This window comes from Oncorhynchus gorbuscha, linkage group LG16 (assembly GCF_021184085.1).
Source record: "Oncorhynchus gorbuscha isolate QuinsamMale2020 ecotype Even-year linkage group LG16, OgorEven_v1.0, whole genome shotgun sequence".
Lineage (NCBI taxonomy): Eukaryota > Metazoa > Chordata > Actinopteri > Salmoniformes > Salmonidae > Oncorhynchus > Oncorhynchus gorbuscha.
This window is the reverse complement of record NC_060188.1, coordinates 32,252,944-32,269,382: the sequence shown is the minus strand read 5'-3', so window position 1 is coordinate 32,269,382 and position 16,439 is coordinate 32,252,944. Positions and strand designations below refer to the sequence as shown.

General features: G+C 40.9%; 10 non-coding genes across 10 annotated transcripts; all 10 read left to right on the top strand.

Moving 5' to 3' along the window:
- The first annotated feature begins 1,527 nt into the window (after positions 1-1,527).
- trnas-uga lies at positions 1,528-1,609 on the top strand. Its single transcript has one exon. It is a non-coding gene; the product is annotated as a tRNA-Ser (tRNA).
- Positions 1,610-1,811: 202 nt separating this feature from the next.
- trnas-uga lies at positions 1,812-1,894 on the top strand. Its single transcript has one exon. It is a non-coding gene; the product is annotated as a tRNA-Ser (tRNA).
- A 1,609-nt stretch (positions 1,895-3,503) lies between these two features.
- Positions 3,504-3,584, top strand: trnas-uga. The gene has a single exon. It is a non-coding gene; the product is annotated as a tRNA-Ser (tRNA).
- Positions 3,585-3,800: 216 nt separating this feature from the next.
- trnas-uga lies at positions 3,801-3,880 on the top strand. Its single transcript has one exon. It is a non-coding gene; the product is annotated as a tRNA-Ser (tRNA).
- A 1,420-nt stretch (positions 3,881-5,300) lies between these two features.
- On the top strand, positions 5,301-5,382 carry trnas-cga. Its single transcript has one exon. It is a non-coding gene; the product is annotated as a tRNA-Ser (tRNA).
- Positions 5,383-5,601: 219 nt separating this feature from the next.
- trnas-uga lies at positions 5,602-5,683 on the top strand. The gene has a single exon. It is a non-coding gene; the product is annotated as a tRNA-Ser (tRNA).
- A 212-nt stretch (positions 5,684-5,895) lies between these two features.
- On the top strand, positions 5,896-5,977 carry trnas-uga. Its single transcript has one exon. It is a non-coding gene; the product is annotated as a tRNA-Ser (tRNA).
- A 471-nt stretch (positions 5,978-6,448) lies between these two features.
- On the top strand, positions 6,449-6,530 carry trnas-uga. Its single transcript has one exon. It is a non-coding gene; the product is annotated as a tRNA-Ser (tRNA).
- A 494-nt stretch (positions 6,531-7,024) lies between these two features.
- Positions 7,025-7,106, top strand: trnas-uga. Its single transcript has one exon. It is a non-coding gene; the product is annotated as a tRNA-Ser (tRNA).
- A 489-nt stretch (positions 7,107-7,595) lies between these two features.
- Positions 7,596-7,677, top strand: trnas-uga. Its single transcript has one exon. It is a non-coding gene; the product is annotated as a tRNA-Ser (tRNA).
- Positions 7,678-16,439: the final 8,762 nt, after the last annotated feature.

The following is a 16,439-nucleotide window of genomic DNA, read 5'->3' as shown; positions in this document are numbered from 1 at the left end:
AGCTGCGATTGCCGACTGGTAAATTGCATTGGACTTGAAATCCAATGGGGTCTCCCTGCACATATTCGAACCCTGCTCACAGCGCTTTGACAAACCAGTCTTTATTTGCAACATGTCATTGGAGACTTGATATTGATAATGTGTGCTTAATGCGTGGACTTGTTCTTTGATTCAGTTGCTCAGAGTATATCTGCATTAGCAAACAGTTCAAATAGTATCTTCAGTACAGATACTGTTGTTTGTATTAGATTTATTATGGAAATTCTGAGAGCCAGGTGGGTAATGTCCTCAGACTTGAAACCCCATGGGGTCTCTCTGCTCTTTTTAAAATCTTATTCTCAGTGAATAGTCCACTTGTACTTTCTCTGCATAGTTTTTTGACTTGCACATTAAACTTCCAACCTTCACAGCTTTGGAAAGGACCGAGTTTACTTGGCGCAATAAGATCAAAATGTTGTGCCATCAAGTTTACCATTTTTCACCAATGATGTCTGTTTCCAAATCCCAATCCCTTTACTTGCATTCCAACAGCTGCAATGGCCGAGTTCTTTAGACGTTGGACCTGAATTTCAATGGGGTCTCCCCACCCATGTTCTTAACTTGCTTGAAGCATATAGCCCACTTCTGCTTTCTTCTCATCAATTTCCTTAGATTCCTACTGCTGTGATGGCTAAGTGGTTTAAGCATTGTAATTGAAGTCCAATATATTCTCCCTGTGTACAGTTTTCAACTCTGCTTACTGGGTGATGATAAAGTAGACCTTTAATAATTGGGTCTATCTCCTTTGAATTTAAATGGTCCTTACTTTATGTGCTCGTCCCACGATTGAACTGCTTAGAAAATTGCTTTTAAAAAAAAAACTTTGCTTGAAATAAATGTCAACTAGGCAGTTGAATTTGGATACTTTTGTCCTTGTGTGAGGTAACTCAGAAAGCTGTGATTGCAGAATGGTTAAATCGTTGGACTCAAAATCCATTGGGGTTGCCCAGTGCAGGTTTGAACCCTGCGAGCAGCGCTTTGACAATCCACTCTTTATTTGTAACATGTCATTGGGGACTTGATATGGATAATGCTTGGACATGTCCTTTGATTCAAGTGCTCAGAATTGATCTTCCATGACAAATGTTTCAAGTAGGCTCTTCAATAGCAATAATCTGGTCACTTTAGAGGTAAAATGGACAGAACGAGATAGTGGACTGGCTAAGGGTCTGTAGGTAAGAGGAGATGCTGTGATGGCCGAGAGGTTAAGGTGTTGGACTCGAAATCCAATGAGGTCTCTCCGTGCTGGTTCGAACACCGATCACAGCGCTATGGCAACGAAGTTTTCATTTTTAACATATCCTAGGTGACATGATATGGATAATGTGCTTAATGCATGGACTCGTCCTTTGATTCAAGTGATCAGAATATTTTTTCCGTGACAAACAGTTCAAATAGGCTCTTCAGTAGAAAGTCTATTCTTTACAGAAGTAAAAATGTACAGAATCAGATAGCCGACTGGTTAAGGCCTGGTTTTTAACATAGCAAGCTGCGATGGCCGAGTGGTTAAGGCGTTGGACTTGAAATCCAATGGGGTCTCCCCGCGCAGGTTCGAACCCTGCTCACAGCGCCATGGCAACCCAGTTTTCATTTTTAACATATCCTAGGTGACATGATATGGATAATGTCTTAATGGACTTGTCCTTTGATTCAAGTGTCAGAATATTTTTTCCGTGACAAACAGTTCAAATAGGCTCTTCAGTAGAAAGTCTATTCTTTACAGAAGTAAAATGTACAGAATCAGATGGTTGGCCTGGTTTTTAACATAGCAAGCTGTGATGGCCGAGTGGTTAGGCGCATTGGACTTGAAATCCAATGGGGTCTCCCTTCACAGTTTCGAACCCTGCTCACAGCGCTTTGACAAACCAGTCTTTATTTGCAACATGTCATTGGAGACTTGATATGGATAATGTGCTTAATGCATGGACTTGTTCTTTGATTCAGTTGCTCAGAATATATTTTCATTGACAAACAGTTCAAATAGGCTCTTCAGTACAGATAGTCTGTTGTTTACAGAAGTAAAAATTACAGAATCAGATATTACTGGTTAAATTCTGTTTAAAGTAGCCTGGTGGGTAATGTCCTCAGAGTTTGAACCCTGCTCACAGCGTTTTGACAAACCAGTCTTTATTTGCATCATGTCATTGGAGACTTGATATGGATAATGTCTGGACTTGTCCTTTGATTCAGGTGGTCAGAATAAAATTCCTTGACAAACAGTTCAAATAGGCTCTTCAGTAGAAAGTCTAGTCTTTACAGAAGTAAAAATGTACAGAATCAGATAGCCGACTGGTTAAGGCCTGGTTTTTTAGCAAGCAATGATGCCGAGTGGTTAAGGCGTTGGACTTGAATTCCAATGGGGTCTCCCCGTGCAGGTTTCAACCCTGCTCACAGCGCTTTGACAAACCAGTCTTTATTTGCAACATGTCATTGGAGACATGATATGGATAATGTCTGGACTTGTCCTTTGATTCAGGTGGTCAGAATAAAATTCATTGATCAAACAGTTCAAATAGGCTCTTCAGTAGAAAGTCTAGTCTTTACAGAAGTAAAATGTACAGAATCAATGGCTGGTTTTTCTAGCAAGCTGCAGATTGTCTTAATTGCGTTGGACTTGAAATCCAATGGGTTCTCCCCGCGCAGATTTGAACCCTGCTCACAGCGCTTTGACAAACCAGTCTTTATTTGCAACATGTCATTGGAGACTTGTTATGGATAATGTGTGCTAAATACATGGACTTGTCCTTTGATTCAAGTGCTCAGAATATTTTTTCCTTGACAAACAGTTCAAATAGGCTCTTCAGTAGAAAGTCTAGTCTGGGTGACTGAAGTAAAATGTACAGAATCAGAACTGGTTATCTCCTGGTGTTTAATTTAAATGGATCCGAGTGGTTAAGGCGTTGGACTTGAAATCCAATGGGGTCTCCCGCGAGGTTTGAAACCTGCTCACAAAATTGACAAACCAGTCTTTATTTGCAACATGTCATTGGAGACTTGATATGGATAATGTCTGGACTTGTCCTTTGATTCAGGTTGAATTTGTCAGAATACTTTTGTCCTTACCAACAGTTCAAATAGGCTCTTCAGTAGAAATTCTAGTCTTTACAGAAGTAAAATGTACAGAATCACATAACCGGCTGGTTGATTTTAACATAGCAAGCTGCAGAGTTGTAAATTGGACTTGAAATCCAATGTTGGACTCAAAATCCATTGGGGTTGCCCAGTGCAGGTTTGAACCCTGCGAGCAGCGCTTTGACAATCCAGTCTTTATTTGTAACATGTCATTGGGGACTTGATATGGATAATGCTTAATTGGACATGTCCTTTGATTCAAGTGCTCAGAATTGATCTTCCATGACAAATGTTTCAAATAGGCTCTTCAATAGCAATAATCTGGTCTTTAGAAGTAAAATGGACAGAATCAGATAGCGGACTGGCTAAGGTCTGTAGGTTTAAGAGGAGATGCTGTGATGGCAGAGTGGTTAAGGCGTTGGACTTGAAATCCAATGGGGTCTCCCGCGCAGGTTCGAACCCTGCTCACAGCGCTTTGACAAACCAGTTTTCATTTTTAACATATCCTAGGTGACATGATATGGATAATGTGCTTAATGCATGGACTTGTCCTTTGATTCAAGTGATCAGAATATTTTTTCCGTCAAACAGTTCAAATAGGCTCTTCAGTAGAAAGTCTAGTCTTTACAGAAGTAAAATGTACAGAATCAGATAGCCGACTGGTTAAGGCCTGGTTTTTAACATAGCAAGCTGCGATGGAGAGTGGTTAAGGCGTTGGACTTGAAATCCAATGGGGTCTCCCGCGCAGGTTCGAACCCTGCTCACAGCGCTTTGACAAACCAGTCTTTATTTGCAACATGTCATTGGAGACTTGATATGGATAATGTCTGGACTTGTACTTTGATTCAGGTGGTCAGAATAAAATTCCTTGACAAACAGTTCAAACAGGCTCTTCAGTAGAAAGTCTAGTCTTTACAGAAGTAAAATGTACAGAATCAGATAGCTGGCTGGTTTTTAACATAGCAAGCTGCGATTGCCGACTGGTAAATTGCATTGGACTTGAAATCCAATGGGGTCTCCCTGCACATATTCGAACCCTGCTCACAGCGCTTTGACAAACCAGTCTTTATTTGCAACATGTCATTGGAGACTTGATATTGATAATGTGTGCTTAATGCGTGGACTTGTTCTTTGATTCAGTTGCTCAGAGTATATCTGCATTAGCAAACAGTTCAAATAGTATCTTCAGTACAGATACTGTTGTTTGTATTAGATTTATTATGGAAATTCTGAGAGCCAGGTGGGTAATGTCCTCAGACTTGAAACCCCATGGGGTCTCTCTGCTCTTTTTAAAATCTTATTCTCAGTGAATAGTCCACTTGTACTTTCTCTGCACATAGTTTTTTGACTTGCACATTAAACTTCCAACCTTCACAGCTTTGGAAAGGACCGAGTTTACTTGGCGCAATAAGATCAAAATGTTGTGCCATCAAGTTTACCATTTTTCACCAATGATGTCTGTTTCCAAATCCCAATCCCTTTACTTGCATTCCAACAGCTGCAATGGCCGAGTTCTTTAGACGTTGGACCTGAATTTCAATGGGGTCTCCCCACCCATGTTCTTAACTTGCTTGAAGCATATAGCCCACTTCTGCTTTCTTCTCATCAATTTCCTTAGATTCCTACTGCTGTGATGGCTAAGTGGTTTAAGCATTGTAATTGAAGTCCAATATATTCTCCCTGTACAGTTTTCAACTCTGCTTACTGGGTGATGATAAAGTAGACCTTTAATAATTGGGTCTATCTCCTTTGAATTTAAATGGTCCTTACTTTATGTGCTCGTCCCACGATTGAACTGCTTAGAAAATTGCTTTTTTAAAAAACTTTGCTTGAAATAAATGTCAACTAGGCAGTTGAATTTGGATACTTTTGTCCTTGTGTGAGGTAACTCAGAAAGCTGTGATTGCAGAATGGTTAAATCGTTGGACTCAAAATCCATTGGGGTTGCCCAGTGCAGGTTTGAACCCTGCGAGCAGCGCTTTGACAATCCACTCTTTATTTGTAACATGTCATTGGGGACTTGATATGGATAATGCTTGGACATGTCCTTTGATTCAAGTGCTCAGAATTGATCTTCCATGACAAATGTTTCAAGTAGGCTCTTCAATAGCAATAATCTGGTCACTTTAGAGGTAAAATGGACAGAACGAGATAGTGGACTGGCTAAGGGTCTGTAGGTAACAGGAGATGCTGTGATGGCCGAGAGGTTAAGGTGTTGGACTCGAAATCCAATGAGGTCTCTCTGTGCTGGTTCGATCACCGCTCACAGCGCTAAGGCAATGAAGTTTTCATTTTTAACATATCCTAGGTGACATGATATGGATAATGTGCTTAATGCATGGACTCGTCCTTTGATTCAAGTGATCAGAATATTTTTTCCGTGACAAACAGTTCAAATAGGCTCTTCAGTAGAAAGTCTATTCTTTACAGAAGTAAAAATGTACAGAATCAGATAGCCGACTGGTTAAGGCCTGGTTTTTAACATAGCAAGCTGCGATGGCCGAGTGGTTAAGGCGTTGGACTTGAAATCCAATGGGGTCTCCCCGCGCAGGTTCGAACCCTGCTCACAGCGCTTTGACAAACCCAGTCTTTATTTGCAACATATCATTGGTGACATGATATGGATAATGCTTAATGCTGGACTTGTCCTTTGATTCAAGTGGTCAGAATATTTTTTTGACAAACAGTTCAAATAGGCTCTTCAGTAGAAAGTCTAGTCTTTACAGAAGTAAAATGTACAGAATCAGATAGCCGACTGGTTAAGGCCTGGTTTTAACATAGCAAGCTGTGATGGCCGAGTGGTTAAGGCGTTGGACTTGAAATCCAATGGGGTCTCCCCTGCACATTTCGAACCCTGCTCACAGCGCTTTGACAAACCAGTCTTTTTTTGCAACATGTCATTGGAGACTTGATATTGATAATGTGCTTAATGCATGGACTTGTTCTTTGATTCAAGTTGATCAGAATATCTTTTTCCGTGACAAACAGTTCAAATAGGCTCTTCAGTAGAAAGTCTATTCTTTACAGAAGTAAAATGTACAGAATGGAAATTCAGAGAGCCAGGACTGGTTAAGGCCTGCTGTTTAAAGTAGCCTGGTGGGTCTCAGTTTCGAACCCTGCTCACAGCGTTTTGACAAACCAGTCTTTATTTGCATCATGTCATTGGAGACTTGATATGGATAATGTCTGGACTTGTCCTTTGATTCAGGTGGTCAGAATAAAATTCCTTGACAAACAGTTCAAATAGGCTCTTCAGTAGAAAGTCTAGTCTTTACAGAAGTAAAAATGTACAGAATCAGATAGCAGACTGGTTAAGGCCTGGTTTTTAACATAGCAAGCTGCGATGGCCGAGTGGTTAAGGCGTTGGACTTGAATTCCAATGGGGTCTCCCCGTGCAGGTTTCAACCCTGCTCACAGCGCTTTGACAAACCAGTCTTTATTTGCAACATGTCATTGGAGACATGATATGGATAATGTCTGGACTTGTCCTTTGATTCAGGTGGTCAGAATAAAATTCATTGATCAACAGTTCAAATAGGCTCTTCAGTAGAAAGTCTAGTCTTTACAGAAGTAAAATGTACAGAATCACATAACCGGCTGGTTTTTAACATAGCAAGCTGCAGAGTTGTAAATTGCGTTGGACTTGAAATCCAATGGGTTCTCCCCGCGCAGATTTGAACCCTGCTCACAGCGCTTTGACAAACCAGTCTTTATTTGCAACATGTCATTGGAGACTTGTTATGGATAATGTGTGCTAAATACATGGACTTGTCCTTTGATTCAAGTGCTCAGAATATTTTTTCCTTGACAAACAGTTCAAATAGGCTCTTCAGTAGAAAGTCTAGTCTTTACTGAAGTAAAATGTACAGAATCAGATAGCCGACTGGTTAAGGCCTGGTGTTTAACGTAACAAGCTGTGATGGCCGAGTGGTTAAGGCGTTGGACTTGAAATCCAATGGGGTCTCCCCGCGCAGGTTTGAAACCTGCTCACAGCGCTTTGACAAACCAGTCTTTATTTGCAACATGTCATTGGAGACTTGATATGGATAATGTCTGGACCTGTCCTTTGATTCAGGTGGTCAGAATAAAATTAATTTACCAACAGTTCAAATAGGCTCTTCAGTAGAAATTCTAGTCTTTACAGAAGTAAAATGTACAGAATCACATAACCGGCTGGTTTTTAACATAGCAAGCTGCAGAGTTGTAAATTGGACTTGAAATCCAATGGGGTCTCCCCGCGCAGGTTCGAACCCTGCTTACAGCGCTTTAACAAACCAGTCTTTATTTGCAACATGTCATTGGAGACTTGATATGGATTATGTGTGCTTAATGCATGGACTTGTCCTTTGATTCAAGTGCTCAGAATATTTTTTCCTTGACAAACAGTTCAAATAGGCTCTTCAGTCGAAAGTCTTGTCTTTACTGAAGTAAAATGTACAGAATCAGATAGCCGACTGGTTAAGGCCTGGTGTTTAACATAGCAAGCTGCGATGGCAGAGTGGTTAAGGCGTTGGACTTGAAATCCAATGGGGTCTCCCCGCGCAGATTCGAACCCTGCTCACAGCGCTTTGACAAACCAGTCTTTATTTGCAACATGTCATTGGAGACTTGATATGGATAATGAGTGCTAAATACACGGACTTGTCCTTTGATTCAAGTGCTCAGAATATTTTTTCCTTGACAAACAGTTCAAATAGGCTCTTCAGTGGAAAGTCTAGTCTTTACAGAAGTAAAATGTACAGAATCACATAACCGGCTGGTTTTTAACATAGCAAGCTGCAGAGTTGTAAATTGCGTTGGACTTGAAATCCAATGGGGTCTCCCCGCGCAGGTTCGAAACCTGCTCACAGCGCTTTGACAAACCATTCTTTATTTGCAACATGTCATTGGAGACTTGATATTGATAATGTGTGCTTAATGCATGGACTTGTTCTTTGATTCAGTTGCTCAGAGTATATCTGCATTAGCAAACAGTTCAAATAGTATCTTCAGTACAGATACTGTTGTTTGTATTAGATTTATTATGGAAATTCTGAGAGCCAGGTGGGTATGTCCTCAGACTTGAAACCCCATGGGGTCTCTCTGCTCTTTTTAAAATTTTATTCTCAGTGAATAGTCCACTTGTACTTTCTCTGCACATAGTTTTTTGACTTGCACATTAAACTTCCAACCTTCACAGCTTTGGAAAGGACCGAGGTAACTTGGCACAATAAGAGCAAAATGTTGTGCTATCAAGTTTACCATTTTTCACCAATGATGTCTGTTTCCAAATCCCAATCCCTTTATTTGCATTCCAACAGCTGCAATTGCCGAGTTCTTTAGACGTTGGACCTGACTTTCAATGGGGTCTCCCCGCACAGGTTTGAGCCCTTCTTACAGCAATTTTCCTTTTTAACATATCCTAGGTGACATGATGGATAATGTGCTTAATGCATGGACTTGTCCTTTGATTCAAGTGCTCAGAATATTTTTTCCTTGACAAACACTTCAAATAGGCTCTTCAGTAGAAGGTTTAGTAAAATGTACATAATCAGATTGGATTTCAAGTCCAACGCCTTAACCACTCGGCCATCGCAGCTTGCGCTATGACAAACCAGTCTTTATTTACAACATGTCATTGGGGACTTGATATGGATGTCCTTAGTCTGTGGATTTGTCCTTTGATTAACCTCACACAAGCAGTTTTGTAGGAATTATGTTTGGGCAGTACATTATCACAGCATATTGGCTATATGATTTGCTTGCTAATATTGTTAATCAGACCATATTATATTTGATAACAACATATATCAGTTGGTTTAGCACTTGTTTGGCACTGTGGAGCCATGAATTTAAATAATTTGCTTTTTTATTTTATTGAACTGATGGTACCTGCATCGGATGATCAACGAGGTCAAATCGCAACATCAGTGATTTCCAGGTCGAAAAATCGGAGCTCTAGAAAGATGCCAGAGTTTCCGAGTTGGATGACCATTCAAAATGATTTTTCCCAACCGCTTCTCACGGTCTTTGCACTCTCCTTCCTTCCTTTCCTCCGGTGAGACTGACCAGAGAGAGGGGACACCGTCTTCCACCTGATGGCGAAACTCGAGTCGCACCACATCTGCCTCATGCACAAATTCATGTTGTTCCTACTACCAGAGAAAGTTAAATATTCCTTATTAAAATCGACATGAGGAGCTGCTAATAATAATAAAATACAGGCTATCAATACTTGGCTACACATTCTTTGCAGCTGTAATAGTGTTGAATAAAAACAGTGACAGTGCTGAATATCAACTTAAACATGAACTCACTCATAAAAACCGCAGCTCTTTGCTGTATTCGTTGACAGTATCTCTGTGGTCATGGTTTTAAAAGTGATTAAATCTTACGTAGGTTAGTAGCCTATTAAACTTGGCTGTGGCCAGGGTCTTGGAAGCTCTTTAGACACAGTGATTTGAGCTATCCGATTGGGCAGTTTGTCTCATGGGAACACTTTGCGTACCCGGTGCACAGGACTTTAGAAACGAGTGCACCGACAGGCAACAGCTCAACATGATTTTTTTAAAAGAGTGCAAGCCTTTATCGTTCGTTGAAGATCAACCAGTCGATCGATTGGTTGGTGACCACTGTGGTAGGCTAAACAGTCAAACAAGTAGACCTACAGTATGTTGCAGAGGTGAGACCAGTCATTGTTTTACAAGTCACAAATAAGTCTCAAGTCTTAGCACTAAAGTCCCAAGTCAAGACAGGCAAGTTCGAGTTAAGTCAAGACATTCAATTATCAAGTCAAATCTCAAGACAGAAACTTTCAGTTTCGAGTCCTAAACAAGTCATAATGTGCTCTTCACCAAATGTAATACCATTTCATATTTTTAACAAGATTAATAGTATATTACATTTACGCAAATCATTTTGTAAGTCGCTCTGGATAAGAGCGTCTGCTAAATGACTTAAATGTAAATGTAAATGTAATGAAGAATGCTTTCAAAAATATCTATATATTTATTACTTTCCAAATAAACATTATATTTCAATTGAAATACAGTTGAAGTTGGAAGTTTACATACACCTTAGCCAAATACATTTAAACTCAGTTTTTCACAATTCTTGACACTTAATCCTAGAAAAATTCCCTGTCTTAAATCAGTTAGGATTGCCACTTTATTTTAAGAATGTGAAATGTCAGAATAATAGTAGAGAGAATGATTTATTTCAGCTTTTATTTCTTTCATCGCATTCCCAGTGGGTCAGAAGTTTACATACAATCAATTAGTATTTGGTAGCATTGTCTTTAAATTGTTTAACTTGGGTCAAATGTTTCAGGTAGCCTTCCACAAACTTCCCCCAATAAATTGGGTGAATTTTGGCCCATTCCTCCTGACAGAGCTAGTGTAACTGAGTAAGGTTAGTAGGCCTACTTGCTCGCACACGCTTTTTCAGTTCTGCCCACAAATGTTCTATAGGATTGACGTCAGGGCTTTGTGATAGCCACTCCAATACCTTGACTTTGTTGTCCTTATGCCATTTTGGCACAACTTTGGAAGTATGCTTGGGGTCATTGTTCATTTGGACAAAGCTTTAACTTCCCGACTGAGGTCTTGAAATGCTGTTTCACTATATCCACATAATTTTCCTACCTCATGATTCCATCTATTTTGTGAAGTGCACCAGTCCCTCCTGCAGCAAAGCACCCCCACAACATGATTCTGCCACCCCCGTGCTTCACGGTTGGGATGGTGTTCTTCGGCTTGCAAGCCTCCCCATTTTTCCTCCAAACATAACGATGGTCATTACGGCCGAACAGTTCTATTTTTATTTCATCAGACCAGAGGATATTTCTGCAAAATGTACGATCTTTGTCCCCATGTGCAGTTGCAAACCGTAGTCTGGCTTTTTTATGGAGGTTTTGGAGCAGTGGCTTCTTCCTTGCTGAGAGGCCTTTCAGTTTATGTCGATATAGGACTCGTTTCTACTGTGAATGAAGATACTTTTATACCTGTTTCCTCCAGCATCTTCACACGGTTCTTTGCTGTTGTTCTGGGATTGATTTGCACTTTTCGCACCAAAGTACGTTCAACTCTAGGACACAGAACGCATCTCCTTCCTGAGAGGTATGATGGCTGCGTGGTCCCATGGTGTTTATACTTGTGTACTATTGTTTGTACAGATGAACGTGGTACCTTCAGGCATTTGGAAATTGATCCCAAGGATGAACCAGACTTGTGGAGGTCAATATTTTTTTTCTGAGGTTTTGGCTGATTTCTTTTGATTTTCCTATGATGTCAAGCAAAGAGAAGTTGAGTTTGAAGGTAGGCCTTGACATTCATCCACAGGTACACCTCCAATTGACTCAAATGATGTCAATTAGCCTATCAGAAGCTTCTAAAGCCATGACATCATTTTCTGGAATTTTCGAAGCTGTTTAAAGGCATAGTCAACTTAGTGCATGTAAACTTCTGACCCACCTGAATGACCCACCAATGTAGGCTTGTACACAATCGCCCAACCTTAACACACACACACACACTCTCTCTGTGTGATTACAGTAGGCTAACGTATGTCATTGGTTTTAGGAACAGCAGTAACATCAGGCAGGATTTAGGCTACCAACTGCCTTGCCAGTTGGAGCTCAATCTTGGTTCCAATGATCACGTTCCCGCACTGACTGACTGTGTGGATGCTCATTGATTTAACATTACGTTGCCTACATGCTACACCAGTAAAGTAATAAAATATATAGCTGTCGGCTATCTTTGCCACGACTTACTATTCTTTGTGCAGCTTTAAATGTCAAACAAAGTTTGAAATTGTTGCGCTTCCGTCTGTAACTTTCTTCCTGCTTGTTTTGCAAGTTCGAATCCGTTTTTTCTTGATACAGAGTTGTCTTTATATCCGAAAATAATAATTTGGGTATCATCTTTCCAAGGGCTCCATCTGAATTCACCCACTGACGTTCCTCTGCACTGCCACGCACAACTTTTTCTCAGTTGATTGGCTGCTGTCCGATTCAAACTGTAATTCGTTAAATGAAGAGTTGATGCGCTGCACACTTTTTTTTAACAGCATCATTTTTTCATATTTGGGCTTGGGGAGGGAATCAAGTCAGGTCGAGTCATAATTCAAGTCCAAGTCCAAGTCAAGTCACGAGTCATTGGTGTTAAAGTCAAGGTCGAGTTGCATGTCATCATATCTGTGACTCGAATCTGACTCAAGTCCCATTCATGAATCCCTGGACATACATCTAGTAAGGCCTAACCAGAAGTAAGAAGAATGGAAGGTAAGGACTTCTAAGGCTCTTGCACGAGAAGTTAGGAAAGCAACATTTACTGTGTGAAATGCAATGTTATCACCATCATTCTATTTCAATTATCATCACACACCCATTTTGACTGCTTGCAGCCACTAACATTGAGTGGCTGCTGACAACATAGTGACTCAACTCCATTCACTTTAATAATGGGGAAATGGATGTAAAATGTATCACTAGCCACTTTAAACAATGCCACATAATATCATATTTATATACCCTACATTACGTATCTCATATGTATATACTGTACCCTATACCATCTACTGCATCTCGCCATCTTAATGTTATACATGTATCACTAGCCACTTTAAACAATGCCACTTAATATCATGTTTATATACCCTACATTACTCATCTCATATGTATATACTGTACCCTATACCATCTACTGCATCTTGCCTATGCCGTTCTGTACCATCACTCATTCATGTATCTTTATGAACATATTGTTCATCCCTTTACACTTGTGTGTATAAGGTAGTTGTTGTGGAATTGTTAGGTTAGATTACTCGTTGGTTATTACAGCATTGTCGGAACTAGAAGCACAAGCATTTCGCTACACTCGCAATAACATCCGCTAACCATGTGTATGTGACAAATAAAATTGGATTTGATTGGAGTTTGATTTGATTTAGAACAAATGAAAGAAATTCATGAAAGAACTAGATGGATAACAATGTACATGCATGGTAAATAAGATCTGTACAACTTGGTGTACATGTCTGTATGAAGGCTGTATAGAAAGACCATTGCATGGTGAATATTCCCTGTTGTCTCATAGTGAGATGACAGTACAGACTTGATGAAGGCTCTACTGGCTGTTGGATGCAGTTGGATGCTGGAGTTGGATGCTGAATGTACTCTTGAACTCTCTCTCAAATAGATCCTTCAATCTTTCGCCCATCACACAGTACTCTGCATTATCCTTCAGAAAAAAGACAGACACATTTGTATAGAAAACATAATAAACTAGTAATGCATAAAACACAACTCATTTAGCCTAATTCATATTTGTTATGGATTTAAAAAAGACGCATTGTTAAAGTGTTATTCATGCATTACCACAATTCCAAGATTTGTTTTAAAAAATGTTGCCCCAAGTCTTCACATTGGATACCGCAGTAGTGCAGTCTTACCCTGTTAAATGTGGCACAGTTGGTGAAGATAAGCAACACATCATACACAAAGTGTTGCACTGACTGGTAGAGATTCTGCTGCAGCTTCTCCACAACCATGTCCAGCCATATAGGGATCTTTATCACACTGGTGTAGTTTCTCACCTGGCAATGAAACATACAGACGGAGATAAACTCAGCAAAAAAAATAAAATCCCTTTTTCAGGACCCTATCTTTCCAAGATCATCTGTAAAAATACAAATAACTTCACAGATCTTCATTGTAAAGGGTTTAAACATCGTTTCCCATGCTTGTTCAATTAACCATCAACAATGAATGAACATGCACCTGTGGAACAGTCGTTAAGACACTAACAGCTTACAGATGGTAGGCAATTAAGGTCACAGTTATGAAAACTAAGGACACTAAAGAGGCCTTTCTACTGACTCTGAATTACACCAAATTAAAAGTGGCCAGGGTCCCTGCTCATCTGCATGAACGTGCCTTAGGCCTGCTGCAAGGAGGCATGAGGACTGCAGATGTGACCAGGGCAATAAATTGCAATGTCCGTACTGTGAGACGCCTAATACAGAGCTACAGGGAGACAGGACGGACAGCTGATCGTCCTCGCAGTGGCAGACCATGTGTAACAACACCTGCACAGGACCGGTACATCCAAACATCACACCTGCGGGACAGGTACAGGAGGGCAACTGATGGGTCAAATTGAGGTCATGATAGGGGCTGCACCAAATGTTTGATGTATTATAATAATTGATTATGCTTATGTTGTATTAATACAAGGGGAGGGGCTATGGTATGGGACCCCTCCTCTGCGTTTATATGGTCCTAGACTACAGATTAACAATATATATTCATTGTAAGGTTTTAGAATTGTTCCACAGTCTTTTCTAAGTCTCTGCCTCTTATTAAGAAATGGTCTGTGAGAAAGCATTTCAAAGATAAACAAAGAGCCCTGCAGGGGAGTAGAAGAGATAAGAGGCTAGTCAGACATACCTCTATAAATCAACTTGTGGGAGTGGACATTTACTGTTGAGGCCTTAGAAAACACTGGAACTATTGTATCTCTTGCAAGTTTGTATAGCTGTGTATGCATGAGCTTGGTCTGAGGAGTAGCAGGTAATGACGTATGCAGTGACATCACAGGGGGTTAACTACAAGCATGATAAAAGCAACTTGGACTTTTCCTATGGTGCAGAACTCATGAGACATCTGTTATATGTGTGATATTTGATCTTTGACTTCTGTCTACAGCTTTATTTGGATTAAAATTGTTAGGATTCATAAGTGCACGTTTTGAGTTTTCCTTATTTGTTATTAAGTAAATAAAACGGAGCACAGGAAAACGGAACCAACTCAACAACAACTGCCGAGTTACACCAGGAACGCACAATCCCTCCATCAGTGCTCAGACTGTCCTCAATAGGCTGACAGAAGCTGGACTGAGGGCTTGTAGACCTGTTGTAAGGCAGGTCCTCACCAGACATCACTGGCAACAACATCGCCTATGGGCACAAACCCACCGTCGCTGGACCAGACAGGACTGGCAAAAAGTGCTATTCACAGACCAGTGGCGTTTTTGTCTCACCAGGGGTGATGGTCAGATTCGCGTTTATCGTCGAAGGACTAAGCGTTACACCGAGGCCTGTACTCTGGAGCGGAATTGATTTGGAGGTGGAGGGTCCGTCATTGTCTGGGGCGGTGTGTCACAGCATCATCGGACTGAGCTTGTTGTCATTGCAGGCAATCTAATGCTGGGCATTACAGGGAAGAAATCCTCCTCCCTCATGTGATACCCTTCCTGCAGGCTCATCCTGACATGATCCTCCAGCATGACAATGCCACCAGACATACTGCTCGTTCTGTCCGTGATTTCCTGCAAGACAGGAATGTCAGTGTTCTGCCATGGCCAGCGATGAGCCCGGATGTCAATCCCATTGAGCACATTTGGGACCTGTGGGATCGGAGAGTGAGGGCTAGGGCCATTCCCCCCAGAAATGTCCAGGAACTTGCAGGTGCCTTGGTGGAGTGGGGTGACATCTCACAGCAAGAACTGGCAAATCTGGTGCAGCCCGTGAGGATGAGATGCACTGCAGTACTTAATACAGCTGGTGGCCACGCCAGATGCTGACTGTTACTTTTGATTTAGACCCCCCCCCTTTGTTCAGGGACACATTCAATTTCTGTTAGTCCAATGTCTGTGGAACTTGTTTAGTTTATGTCTCAGTTGTTGAATCTTATGTTCATACAAATATTTACACACACACACACACACACACACACACACACACACACACACACACACACACACACACACACACACACACACACACACACACACACACACACACACACACACACACACACACACACACACACACACACACACACACACACACACACACACACACACACTAACTGACAGCTAAGTTTACCTACACAAAACAAACAGACCTCTCTTGTATCAATCTCACTCTGTTCTCTGTTCTCACCCCAGCATAGTGTCATCCACATTACATTTAAGTCATTTAGCAGACGCTCTTATTAGGAAGATGACATCTCTGATGGAAGGAGCGAGGACACTCATCACAGCATATCAAGCTGCCCTGGCTTCTACAGATGAAGCAGTCATCATCGTTATCCTGATCATGCTGCCAAGACAGAGAAGAGAGGAAGGTGAGAAGGAATTGGAAACAAACAAGCACCAACTGCCTGTTTGTGTGTTAAATATCGTACAGATTGATTTCCCACACCCTCGGGTGTAAAACAAGGAGACTCCTGATCACCGATCCTGTTTGCTATGTTTATTAATGATTTGACAAGTTAAATACTAGAGTAAGATATATAATGGTGAAATGCTGATTATATTATTTTGATGGCAGAAACTGAACAAGAC